At 39.8% G+C, this 12,160-nt stretch overlaps 1 protein-coding gene across 2 annotated transcripts in view; it reads right to left on the reverse strand.

Annotated features, from left to right (window-relative positions):
• Positions 1-12,160, reverse strand: part of cbfa2t3 (CBFA2/RUNX1 partner transcriptional co-repressor 3) — a 65,487-nt gene that overhangs the window by 48,684 nt on the left and 4,643 nt on the right. The window contains exon 1 of one of the 2 annotated variants that reach the window (XM_084715816.1): positions 3,084-3,432. The exons of the other annotated variant lie outside the window; for it this stretch is intronic. The gene's annotated coding sequence lies outside the window, so the exon portion shown is untranslated. Of the gene's footprint in view, positions 1-3,083; positions 3,433-12,160 lie in introns of those variants that run through there. 2 annotated transcript variants of the gene reach the window in all.

The raw sequence follows: 12,160 nt of genomic DNA on the forward strand, positions 1-12,160 counted from the left end.
GGCAGAGTCTCTGCAGATAAAGCCACCACCACACACTTCTAGTGGGTCGTGAGTAATGAGTCTATACATTGTTATTTTAGAAAAATGTTGTGAGCACTTCTTCTTTTTCAAGATAATCCATCCTCCTGACATGCGTGGCATATAGAGATGCTGATTAAACAGCATAATTATTGCACAGATGTGCCTTGGACAGGTCACAATAAAAGGCGGCTCTAAAGCTTTATCTTGCAAATTTATTAGGAACCGAACTATGTTTATCTCAGATAGGGCTTACAGATACCATTTTTCCAAGGAGGGAAAAAAAAATTACTTAAATAAATATAAATACATTTTATTGGCTCGTACTTGTTGCCTTCGTTGGTTGGGCTGATTAGGTTTAGCCCTGAGGAGAGTTTTTCAAGATAAAACTGCACATTTTAGAATGGTCTTTTATTGTGACCAGTCCAAGGCACACCTGTGTAATAATCATGCAAATCTGTGAACAAAATCTGCATAGAAAAAGTATTAGATCTTTAACGTCAACTCATGAAAAATGGAAGCAAAAACAAAAGTGTTACGTTTATATTTTTGTTGAGTATTTTTCTGACTCGCTGCTTGATTCTGTTTCTTCAAAAGAAAACAGGTACTCTTGCTTTCTTTCGAAGTCCTCCTGTGGTATGTTTCCCTCTGTGTACAAAACAGAAGACATCCCATCTATGCACCTGTGGTAGATGGGAACTGAATAAACACTCGGCAGGCAGGCAGGGGTCATAATGAATGGTCTGCCTTTTAAGAGAGCTACTTAATGATGAAGTGGGGACATCTGCCTTAGCAGGCGGCTGGCCGGGCCCAGCTGAGCGATGGGGCGGCCAGCCTCGGGAAGGAGAGAGGGGCAGAGAGACGCTCTCGCTTGGTGGTGGTGATGGAGGTATAATGTGCGGTGAGGCAGGGTGTCTGCACTGCGGTTTCACCTCTGCACCCTCCCATCCATTGTTCAAGACTATTATCAACTGTTCAATTATTCAGATGATATTTACCAGGGCCAATTATACAGGGCTGCGTCCTGCAGAGAAAATGGCCTGAGTGTTTTACTGTTGCACTCACAGGCAGGAGAGTGCGCTACTGAGGCTGTTCAAGTGGGGGTAGAAGAAGGAACCTTTGGCTGGACTTGTTTCTTCTCAGGGAGTGTCCCATGCCCAGTCACAAGGGTTGCAATAAATTATCCAACATGATTTCAGCAAGAGCGCTCACTTTCTATGTTTATTAGGTTTGGTTGCCATAGTATTCCTGTTAAACACTGTCCTTTGTCTCCTTCTTTAACGTCTCTACAAGTTTGTATCACTACATTAATGCAGATACACCAGAAAGGACTGGTCCTCAGCTCTTTTATTACACCTGGTGATGCACCACAATATCATCAACAAAAGGTGGAGGGGGCACCATGGAGTTCAGTTCAGGGTAAATGTCTAAAATGATCCTTTCACACCCATCACCTCCATCCAGTCCAGGTGGACACCAAGTTCATAGAGACCAAAGATTTTGTGTCATCACTTTGTCTCAGGATCACTTTGATGTGCAGCACAGACTGATGGACCAAACAACTCATGAACACCTCTAAGTCTCTCTGTCTCCCTCCACTTCAGATCTCTCAACACCTTCCCTTCACTTCTACAAAGCAACAACAAAAAGGTAAATGAAAAGATACAAGTCTGTACATTGTAATACTACTTCTTCTTCTTCTACTACTACTAATAATAATAACACAGACTCACTTTTTCTGTCTTCACCAATACGTTTGTGCCTTGGCAATGTCAGATAAAGGTAGGACTGCAATTAATTATTTTCACTGTTGATTAATCTGTTGATTATTTTCTCGATTAACCGATTACTTGCTCGGTCTGTCAAACATCAGAAAATGGTGAAAATTTTCAATCACTGTCTCTCAAAGCCCAAAATGATGTCCTCAAATGTATTTCTTTGTCAACAACCCAAAAATATTCACTTTACTTTCGTAGAGAAATAAAGAAACCAGAAAATACTTGCATTTAAGAAGCTGGAATCAGAGAATTTTGACTTTTTTTTTCTTTAAAAAAATTACTCAAACCAATCAATCAATTATCAAAATTGTTGGCGATTAATTTAGATGACAATCAATCGATTCATTGTTGCAGCTTTAGATAGCTAGCGAGATGGCTCTAGATATGCTACAGTCTTGAATACAGTCTGCATGTGTGATAAGCAACAAATAATAAGAAATGTGTTATTTCACTTGCAGAGAATTCATTGTTTTTCCTATATTTAATATTTTTAACCCTCAGAAGACAATTAATATCTAGAAATATTAATTTAAAGCTGATATAATGGGGGAAGGGATTTTAAAAAGCAGTTTAAAGACTGTTGAAATTGAATTTAATAGTTGGCAGCTAATTGATTAGTCGTTGCAGCTCTAGAATTCAGGCATAAAATGCTACAGTTTCCAAAGCAGTCTCCATGCCCCTACATCCATGATAAGCAACAATTAAATAAAAAATATGATTTTTGTTTTTTTTTTACACGCAGAGATTTTATGTTTTTCCCTGTATTTAGTATCAGAAACCCTCTGAGGACGACATAATATGTAAAAGGATGAAATTCAATTGGATATAATACGAAAAATGATATATTTTGCCAAAAAAGCATTTTAAGGGTTGCAGAAACACCATCCTGGTGCTATTGCACTAGCAAATAATGCATTGTTTTCCCTATATTTAATAACCAAATCCGTCTAAAGACCATTTAATGAGTAAAAGGATCAAATTAAAATGGATATAATAGGAAAAAATGATTTTAAAGGATAGAAACAGTAGCCTGATTTGTCTTCACCTTCACATTAACACGTCGCTCTAGCAGAGCTGCAAATTTCACGTTGACCAAAATGTGAGTTTAAACTTGAGATTTCAGCAGTCTAAGTCTTTCAATGTGAAACATTTCTTCCACTATAACATATGATCCAAGCAAGGACTATTATTGCAAGCCCTCAGTGCATTTAAAACATTTCACACCGATAACAAATTAAATGTTTCCCTGTTTGCTTCAATACAGTCGAGTTTGCAGGTTGTACTTACTTTGTGAAGGTCGAGGTCAAGCTGAGGTAATTGTAGCGGTGATAATCCACACCAAATAGCTTCAAAAACAGCGTTTATATCGTCTCAATCCTCATTATTTGGATAAAAAAAAAAAAAGAAAGAGTAAAGCCTTTTGCAAAATAGTGCGAGAAACTATTCAGGTGTTATCCCCCTATTTCTTGTCTTGTTTTTTGTAATATTGAGAGGAAAGAGAGGCAGAAGCCACAGTCTGACACAAAAGACAATGTTTAACTTTCCTTTGGGAGTTCAAAAAAGGGGTCTTCTTGACTTTCCAGGATTAATAAATTATGAGGTATTTCTCTCTCGTTATATCAGAATAAATGAAAAAAAAAAATAATAATAATAAAAATCAAAGCCAGGGCTCCTGCATGGGTCCTTAAGCACACTGATGTCTTTGGTTTTACAGTTTGTGTTTTTTTTTTCAAAACAGCTTCTTGTGTTGCAGGTGAACAAAATCACAACTTGTCCCTGTCATGTAAATCCGCTCTCTTGCTCATTTTAACGATCCCAGACAGAAGAAATTAAAGAAGAAAAATGCAGTTGCAGCTGCAGGTAAAGAAAAAAAGCGTCCTTTCTCTTCGTAAGTCCGTTTTGCTGTGTTTAAAACAGACAAACTATTCTGTTTTGTTTCTGTCAAGTCCACAAATCCTCGCGTCTCCCATGTAAGAAAAAAAAAAAAAACAACAACCCGCAAATGATCAAGATGCGGATCCTCTTGTCTGCAGGGTGCGTCTGTTATTCCTCCTGTGACAACTTTAAAAGCCTCTTCTTTACTTCACAGTTCAGCCACAGTCCGTGGTGTCGGAAACAAGTCCTCATACATCCGAGGAGACGAAGTCGGCTCCTTCTTTTGTTGTGAAAACAGTTTCTTCACAGCCTGCGGACAGTCTGACCACGTTTATTCTCTGTATGGTCCTTCTTCTTCTCCTCCTCCTCCACCTCCGACAGACGGACGCGCCGATCCTCCGCCGACCTGCCTCCTTCAGATTCTGCTCTTATGAAAAGATTCACTTCTCCCGCAGACAATTACAGTCAGCGCAGTGTATTTTTTTTTCTTTTCCCCGTCAATATGAACAATTTCGGGTTTTTCTGACTTGGTGTTTTGTCTTCACTGATGAGTGGAGCGAACGGGCCCACTGTACGCAGCTCTCTCCTCCTCCTCCTCTCTCTGTCCTCGCTGTAGCCTTCTGTCTGCGTTTAAACACCATCTGGAGCTCCAAACCTCCCTCTCTCTCTCTCTCTCTCTCTCTCTCTCTCTCTCTCTCTCTCTCTCTCTCTCTCTCTCTCTCTCTCTCTGTGAGTGTGTGTGTGTATTTCTCTCTCTCTCTCTCTCTCTCTCGGGTACCATCAGAGCAGAGCTGGCAGCTATTGTACAGGAATCCTCTCTAAATTGAAGAAGATCCAAAAAAAAAAAAAAATCTCATATTGGCACACACTATTATTAGGAAACTAAATATACTGCACTATATTACAGATGCATACCTGCCTGAAGAACTTAATCAGTGATTGTGGGTTACATTTTGCTAAAAAATGTCTTTTTACAGTACTGAAAATAACATATGTGCAAATTTGAACATGCAATTTAGCTGCAGAATGTTCTTGTCCCATGTGATTATTTCAGATATCAAAATCAGATCAGAAAGAGCTGAGAGAAATCCAACTGTGTCCCTGTGCCGCTGTCTGCCCGTGGGGGCCGCTGTTTCCTCATATCAGGACGTCAACAGCACAACAAGAGTGGGAAGCAGAACTGAGTCCATGCAGACTGCAGACTTTATTTACTTTATTTAGCGCTCGAACAAAAAGAAAATGCAGGAGCAGATTTCTGAGGGCTGAATGAATGTGAACACACATCAGTAAATACTGCAGAGCTCGTAAAATGTATTAAGTGCTGTCAGGTGTTTGAACAATCAGAGGAGTGGACTGATTTATTTATTTCTTTTCAGGGACGATGTACATTGATCACTGTGAATGTGCCAGCGTTGCCCAAAAAGTTGGTTTCCAGATGGATAGATGGAAGATGGCATAGTAAATTGTGGTATTATCTCTATCATTAATGTTCCTTTTTTATTGCTGTCAATTATATATCTCTCTGTATTGCTTGTTTTAGCATTGTGTTGTCTTATTGGGTATTATATATTATCTTTACTAACATTAATATTCCAATTTTATTATTTCTATTAACGTATTTCATTGACTTCGTTTCAGCCTTTTATTCTTTACAAGGTGACTAACATCAATCTAAGGATAACAGGATGGGTATTGTTAGGATTTTATTGTTATCAACACTGAAACATCAACACTTATCGATACACTTATTAATACAACACACAAGCCAAAATAAGTCGACAATGCTTAAAGAAATTAAGCACTTAATTGCCACATTTTTTCTGAGTTCATAAACTCAAAAGTTGGAGGTTATTAGAGTTAAAATATTTAATAATAATAGAATAATTTTAAGTATAAAATAAATATATCACACAGAGTTTAATGAACACAAGAGAAAGAAAGTTCTGCTGGCACTGTACTACTTATCAGTCTGAGCATTCGGTTTTGCAGTGTACTCACTATAATTTGGTGCAAAATAATTAAGACATGACCTGAAAAGACATGAAAAGGTTTAACATTTAATTTATTATTACTTTTTTGTCCAAATGAGAAGTTAAACTGTTTACTAAGTTCTTGCATTTAGCTGCATTTTCATCAAGAATATGGTAAAGTGAGCCCACACTTTAGATATGCTTAACTGAACTGTCCACCGTTTATGTAACTGTACAGAACAATCAGGAGGTGGTTTTGTACTTTGCCTGACCGAAAGTCCAAAACCTGCTTAAAAACAAATTGTTTCAGATTAATTTAGTAAATAAACTAATTTAGTAATTGACTAATCTCTGCCATATATGAAAAATTAGGCTTTTGACTTGTGGCTTTTTATACATTTAAACTAAATAAATAAACAAATATATTACATAGAGACATACAGAGAGAAAGCGGGTAGTGAGAATCCTCCACCTGTCCACACTGATCTGTTTGCCCCACCCACCTGCCCTCTCTCTCCCTCTGGCGGACACACACACACACATATATACACACACATACACACACACATACACACACACATAGCCATGGAGGTGGACAGAAGACAAAGCTGACACCCTCCTGACCCCTCCTGTGTCTACAGAACAAACAGAACCAGCTTGTAAAGTACACACAGACAGCTGCTCTGCCCCAACTCCAGTCTCACCACCAGTCTCACTAGCCTCCAACACAAGCGCTGCCTTCACATGGAGCCACAAGGACTTTTGAAAAATGCTCCAGTACTAATTAAATAATGTGAACAAGCATGCAGGGGGAAACCCCAGTGCTCTTTGACAGGAATATAACTGTGTCCCTGTTTAGCCCATGAAAAGGAATAACTGCAGGCCCTCAAATACAGAAACTTGGAGATTCTAGCTCAGCTGTTTGGTAACCATGGTGAGTAGGGTAAGGACCTGATTTAGGAAAAGTCAGTGTTCCTATCCTACCTTCAGATAGGAAAAGTGTATTACACAAGCATCCTAACTTCTCAGAATTAAGTTGTAGAAGTAGATAACACACTAACTAGAAGGGAACATCAGACCCATGAAAGATCTTGAAAGAGTGATAGCTTTAACACATGATCTTTACCTAACCCTAACCCAGTGTTTTCTGTCCCTAAACCTTCAATTTTAATCACAGCACTGTCACATTATAAAACATCATTAGTTCTTACACAATGTGCACAATGACAAAACAACCAATCTTGCCGTAGTTTTGCAAAATAAGAGTTCCCTTCTTGACACGACTGTAGCTAGCTTAATTAGCTAATGATAGTGTTTGCTCATGGTAATGGTTGTGTTAGCTAACAGTAGTGTTAGCTAACATTAGCTTATGGTAATGTTAAATAACTTGTTTAATCTGTATGCGGAGACTGTGTCCACTATCTTAACCCTTTCTCTTTGTTTTTTCTTCCAAGTTAGCAGTAAATTTTCCCTCCAAAACGATCTTTGGGTTTCTCTACAGATGTTACCAAAACCTTTAACTCAACAGTCTTGAAGGTAAGAGGGCTTTCACAGCAGGGACCCAGGCCTGCATCTGAGTACACTTGGCCCTAAAATCTCTGCGTACCATACTCGGGTATGGTTTGTTCATGCTCAGTTCACCTTGAAACGTTGGTCTCCAGTACAGTACCTGTATACTCAAGTATGATCTGCATCAGACGTGAAAGCTAACAGTACGTAAACAGGAAGTGAACCAGTAGCGGCTGGTCAACAGAGAGTGCTAAGTCTGCATCTGCTGATCTGCATCTGCCAGTTAATACAGCAGAGTGAGATGTGTTGACAGCTGGAGGAGTCCAGTGCATCAGCTGCTAGAATGGACATAAAATCCATGAAATCACTATAAAGAAGGTGTTTTTTTTTAGTTCAGCAAATAAAATTAAAGGTCCATTTCGTACATTAACATACACTGGTGCGTCAACTTAAGACATCTGCCTGATTTTCAATATAGATCTCTCCCCAGGGGGAAAAATTCACCAGCCGCCGCTGAGGTGGACTATTTTTGGGATATTGCAATTGGCAGCCTTTTCCGAATACCACGAACTGGACTGAGAATCCTCACAGACATGTCCACATATAGTACAAGTGATGTTGCAGTGGCAGCAGATGAGTAAATTAACTGTAAACCGGGGGACAGTTTTAACTCACAACAGCTTCAAGATTTCCGTCTAAACTTTGTGCTCTTTGGGGCTATATCTATAAAGAAGTGGTTCATATAAGATGTGCCACTTCTCAGCCTTGTTAATTAGTCTCTGGTTGTCCATGTTGAATGCTGACTGGAGAGGACTAAGAAACATCAAGGACGTCAGCATCGATTTTGACCAAAGAAAAAACGTGAAACAAGTGAAATATTGCTTAGCCTGTTTGCTGATAAAAGAAGCAGACTAGGACATCTTTAATGAGAAAAACTGACAAAATCAGATTTTTGCTCACTCACTTGCTTCCAGGTAGGAACCTGTGTGAGGCTCCTCCTATCTTAAGTCTTAAAATATGAAGTTTTTATAATATGGCCCCACTTAACCAAAGGTCCAGAGCCAGTGTTTTCATCCAAACCTGCTGATTTACTGTGAAGTTGCTGCTGCTGTGTACGTGGTCAAACCCACACACACCAAAACACACCAACATTACACACATAAACAGATGCACAGGCCATTACAAGCTGGGTCTGTCAGAGGCAGCGTGTGTAGTGTACCATGGTGGAAGTACGGTTGTCAAGGAGATGGATGGAGTGTTTATGAAACTCACTCTCTATATTTCATGGCCTTAGGTGGCTCTATACACATCCAGCATTGTGTGTGTGTGTGTGTGTGTATGTCTGTGTGTCTCCTTAGTATGTTACTGTAGGTATTTGTTTCCTGTGCAGAATACTGAAAAGGGAAGAGGTGTGTGTGTGTGTGTGTGGCCTTGAGTGACAGAAAGGTTGGCGATGGGGGTTGCATCCAAAGAAAGGATTCCTGTCAAGGTGACAGCTCCAAGATTGACAGGTTGCTATTCTCCTCGGGAACGACGTCAGTCAACCTGTCAGCCTCCTTGTACGACAGCCTCTCACTCCTCTTAATTTGGCCTTTTGTTGAGCGGTCACTGGGTTAGCTCTCACACTCCATGTGGCCGCCCTGATAAACTGCACAATGAAACACACATACGGCGGTGGGAACTCGCCTCGATGAAGTCTTTGTTCCATAGCGCTGTGAGTGGAAGTCCCTTTGATGGCATTAATGACGAAAACAGCTTTGTCTCCTTTCATTCAGTCCTATATTGCAAACACACTCTTCACCACCGCCAACCTGCTCTGAACTCTGTTACGTTGACAGCACTTGTGGACAAAATGTGGTAAAAGTGCCCTCTACAGTTCCCTGTTATTGGACGAAATGTGATAAAAGTAACCTCTAAGGTGCCTCCCAGTGGACCAAATTTGATAACTTGACCTCTCGGGTGCTTTCCAGTGGACAAAAGGTGATAAAGTGCCATCTTAAGTGGACCAGTGTCCAACATAACAGAATAAAGTGCCATCTAGGGTGGCCTCCATTAGACAAAACATGATAAAGTGCCTTCAAGAGTACCCTTCCAGTAGAGAAGACATGTCAAAATGCCCTCGAAAGTGCCTTCCAGTGGACAAAATGTGCCCTCTTGGTCCAATGTTCAAAACAACATAATAAAGTGCCCTTTAGTGTACCCTTCCAGTGAATGAAACACTCTAAAGTGCCCTCCAGAATGCCCCTACAGAAGAGAAAACATGAAAAATTGCCCTCTGGGGTGCCACTCTCAGTGGACAAAACGTGATCACAAATTTTGCCCCAATAGTGCCTGAACACACAGAGCTGGTACCCTTTACTTTTGCCCCTGCTCCCCAGACAACCTGGGTTCGCCACTGGTTGACAGCATCTCCTGGATGGTTGAGCACTCCTCACTGAGATACAAGAAGTAGGTTTGGTCATTGTCCTCGTATGAAAATCTGTGTGTGTGTGTGTCTGTCAGAATAAAAGCACAAGAGAAAGAGAGGAGTTTGCAGCATTTCCTCCACTCACACATTGTAAATCCTTTCCTATAGTGGCAGTCACAGGCTCATGTGTTGAAATGAGATAAGGCCCTGAGCCGACTGAAAGGAACGCAAGACCCATTGTGTTCCTGCGCTCCTCTCTCTTCTCCTCTCCTATCCTCTCCTCTCTCTCATGCACCTTCAACAGACCACACTCTTATGTTAGTTGCTATTAAAGTCATTAAAGGAGAAAGAGTACATCTCACTCGATCAAAACGGGAAAAAAGTAAAGTTGCATTTTGCTGATTAAAATGCTGAGACAAATGATCGGGTTTGTGTTGAGACATTTCCCTTTGAGTCACATCCTCAGTGAATATGTCGTTTTGTAATTTAAACACTGCTCCTCTGATAGCCTGCTGAGGAGGATGTTGTTTTATCACTTTTGTGTGTTAACATCTTTAATGTGTGCTCGTCCTCGAGCCATAATGTTATGAAAGAGGATGAGACAGAGAGTCTCTCTGTAATACGGCATGGTGTAACGGATCATTGACCCACCCACTCAAGCACGTACGCTGGAATGCTGCTTTTACAAATTGCACCCGTAGACCCCCTGACATTTTGTTTGCAATCGAGCAGCAAAGTGTCGGTTGTTTGAATCATCCAGACATGATGGGAATTCAAAATTCAATCCATGCGCTTTGGAAAAAATAACGTCCTTTGAAGTACTTGACTCCCAGGGTAGTTTCTGCCACAGAACAACCTGAATAAGAGCACTACAAAATGCATTACTCTAGCTATTCCACTATTTTTCTTTTCTATGTAGTTTTCAGATTTTTTATCCAGTTTATGTTTTTGTAATTTTAAAAATCGGTGTGGGCCATTGCAATGCCTAAATCATATTTCACTTCAGTATTTCATATGCTTACAGGCTTTTTTTTTCTGAGCCTAGCAACACATATTTAATGCACTGACCTATCTCTTATTTCCTGAGAGATTAAATTGAACAGAAAACTATGTTAAATTGCAGTACAATTTTACATAAATTCCTTTACACCGTAAAAAAAAAATCATATATGAATTTAGTGGAATCTTACTTTTATGGCTTAATATTTCTGGAAATTATTTGTTGAATTGACTTATTTGTTGAATTAACTTTTATTTATTCAAGTTAATGAAATGAGTTGAATGACTGAACTGAACAGAGTTTAATGAACTCATTAATTTACAAAATGGTCAGCATAATAGCAGACTTCCCAGCATACATCGTGTGAAAGTTAAACCTCTCCTACGACCCTTCTTTTAATAGTTTGAAGAAAACCTTTAAGCAGCTGGAATTCAAGTAACTCATTAAATTATGTTTCAGAGGAAACGTGATCAGTATATTAGCAGACTTACCAGCATGCTTTGTTTAAGACCCTTCTTTTTTTTAGAGTTTTAAGCCAACATATATGATGATGGCTGCTTGTTTTCACAATTTCACAACACTGCCATAATGAAGGCTTGTATTGAAAAGTTGTTGGTTCAACTTAATATCTTAAGCTTATGGAACATTTTTTCTCAAGTACAACTAAATTAATATACAATTTATTTGATCAGAAAAGAAAGTTTGTTTATTTGTTCACTCAACTTAAAATTTAAGGCAGCCCAGACACTAACTTTTTTTTAAAATTAAAACAAATATTTACTTTATTTCATTGTATTTTTTTTTACTGTGAGGCATTCATAGTTCCACTACCACAAACTAATCTGGAAGCAGATAGGAGGCAACAAGTGTGAGGCACTTTGATAAGACTGGTTCTGTTTATCTGCAGGGTGATTTTAGGATGACCTGTGTGGGGTTTAACTTCTGTTTTGCATACAGGTACAGTGAGTGCATCTGTGTGTCTTCTTCGGCCAGACTACCAGACTGAGTAAAAACTCTGAGCGCAGCAACACAGCTGACCAGCAGAAGTGCAAACTGACAAAGGAGGAAGTGACACCTGATTAAATCAAGTGTTGACTTAAGAACAGGATATGCAGCCTGAGCGCAGGGGGGAAACGGGCAGTAAAAAGTCCTCAGAATGCAGGTGAATACGCCCCCGTACGCTCACATGAGAAAGTCACTGCTATATATGACTGTCTTTCCCAAGAGACAATATGTGTGTGTGCTCGTTTGTGTGAATGTGTGAGTGTGTGTGTGTGTGTGTGTGTGTGAGAGAGTTTATGTGTGTACAGACAGTTGGTGGTGCTGGCACTGGAGATAGTGAGTGGAGGGGGATGAGGCACTGTATCAAGTTGTGAACATCTGTTCCTCATAGAAACCACAAAGCTGGTGCTGAGGAAATAGAGAGGGTAACTTCTCTCTCCTACACACTCTCTCTCTCTCACACACACACACACACACCTCTCATTGCCACCTCGCCTCTCCTCCCACATGTCCTTCACTTTATTTTTCCTCCCTTATTTACTCAGTTATTCCTCCTCTTCTTGCATCATCTTTTCCCTCATTTTTTAATCTCTGTCACACT

This window comes from Lutjanus erythropterus, chromosome 1, assembly GCF_056507025.1.
Source record: "Lutjanus erythropterus isolate fLutEry1 chromosome 1, fLutEry1.hap2, whole genome shotgun sequence".
NCBI lineage: Eukaryota > Metazoa > Chordata > Actinopteri > Lutjaniformes > Lutjanidae > Lutjanus > Lutjanus erythropterus.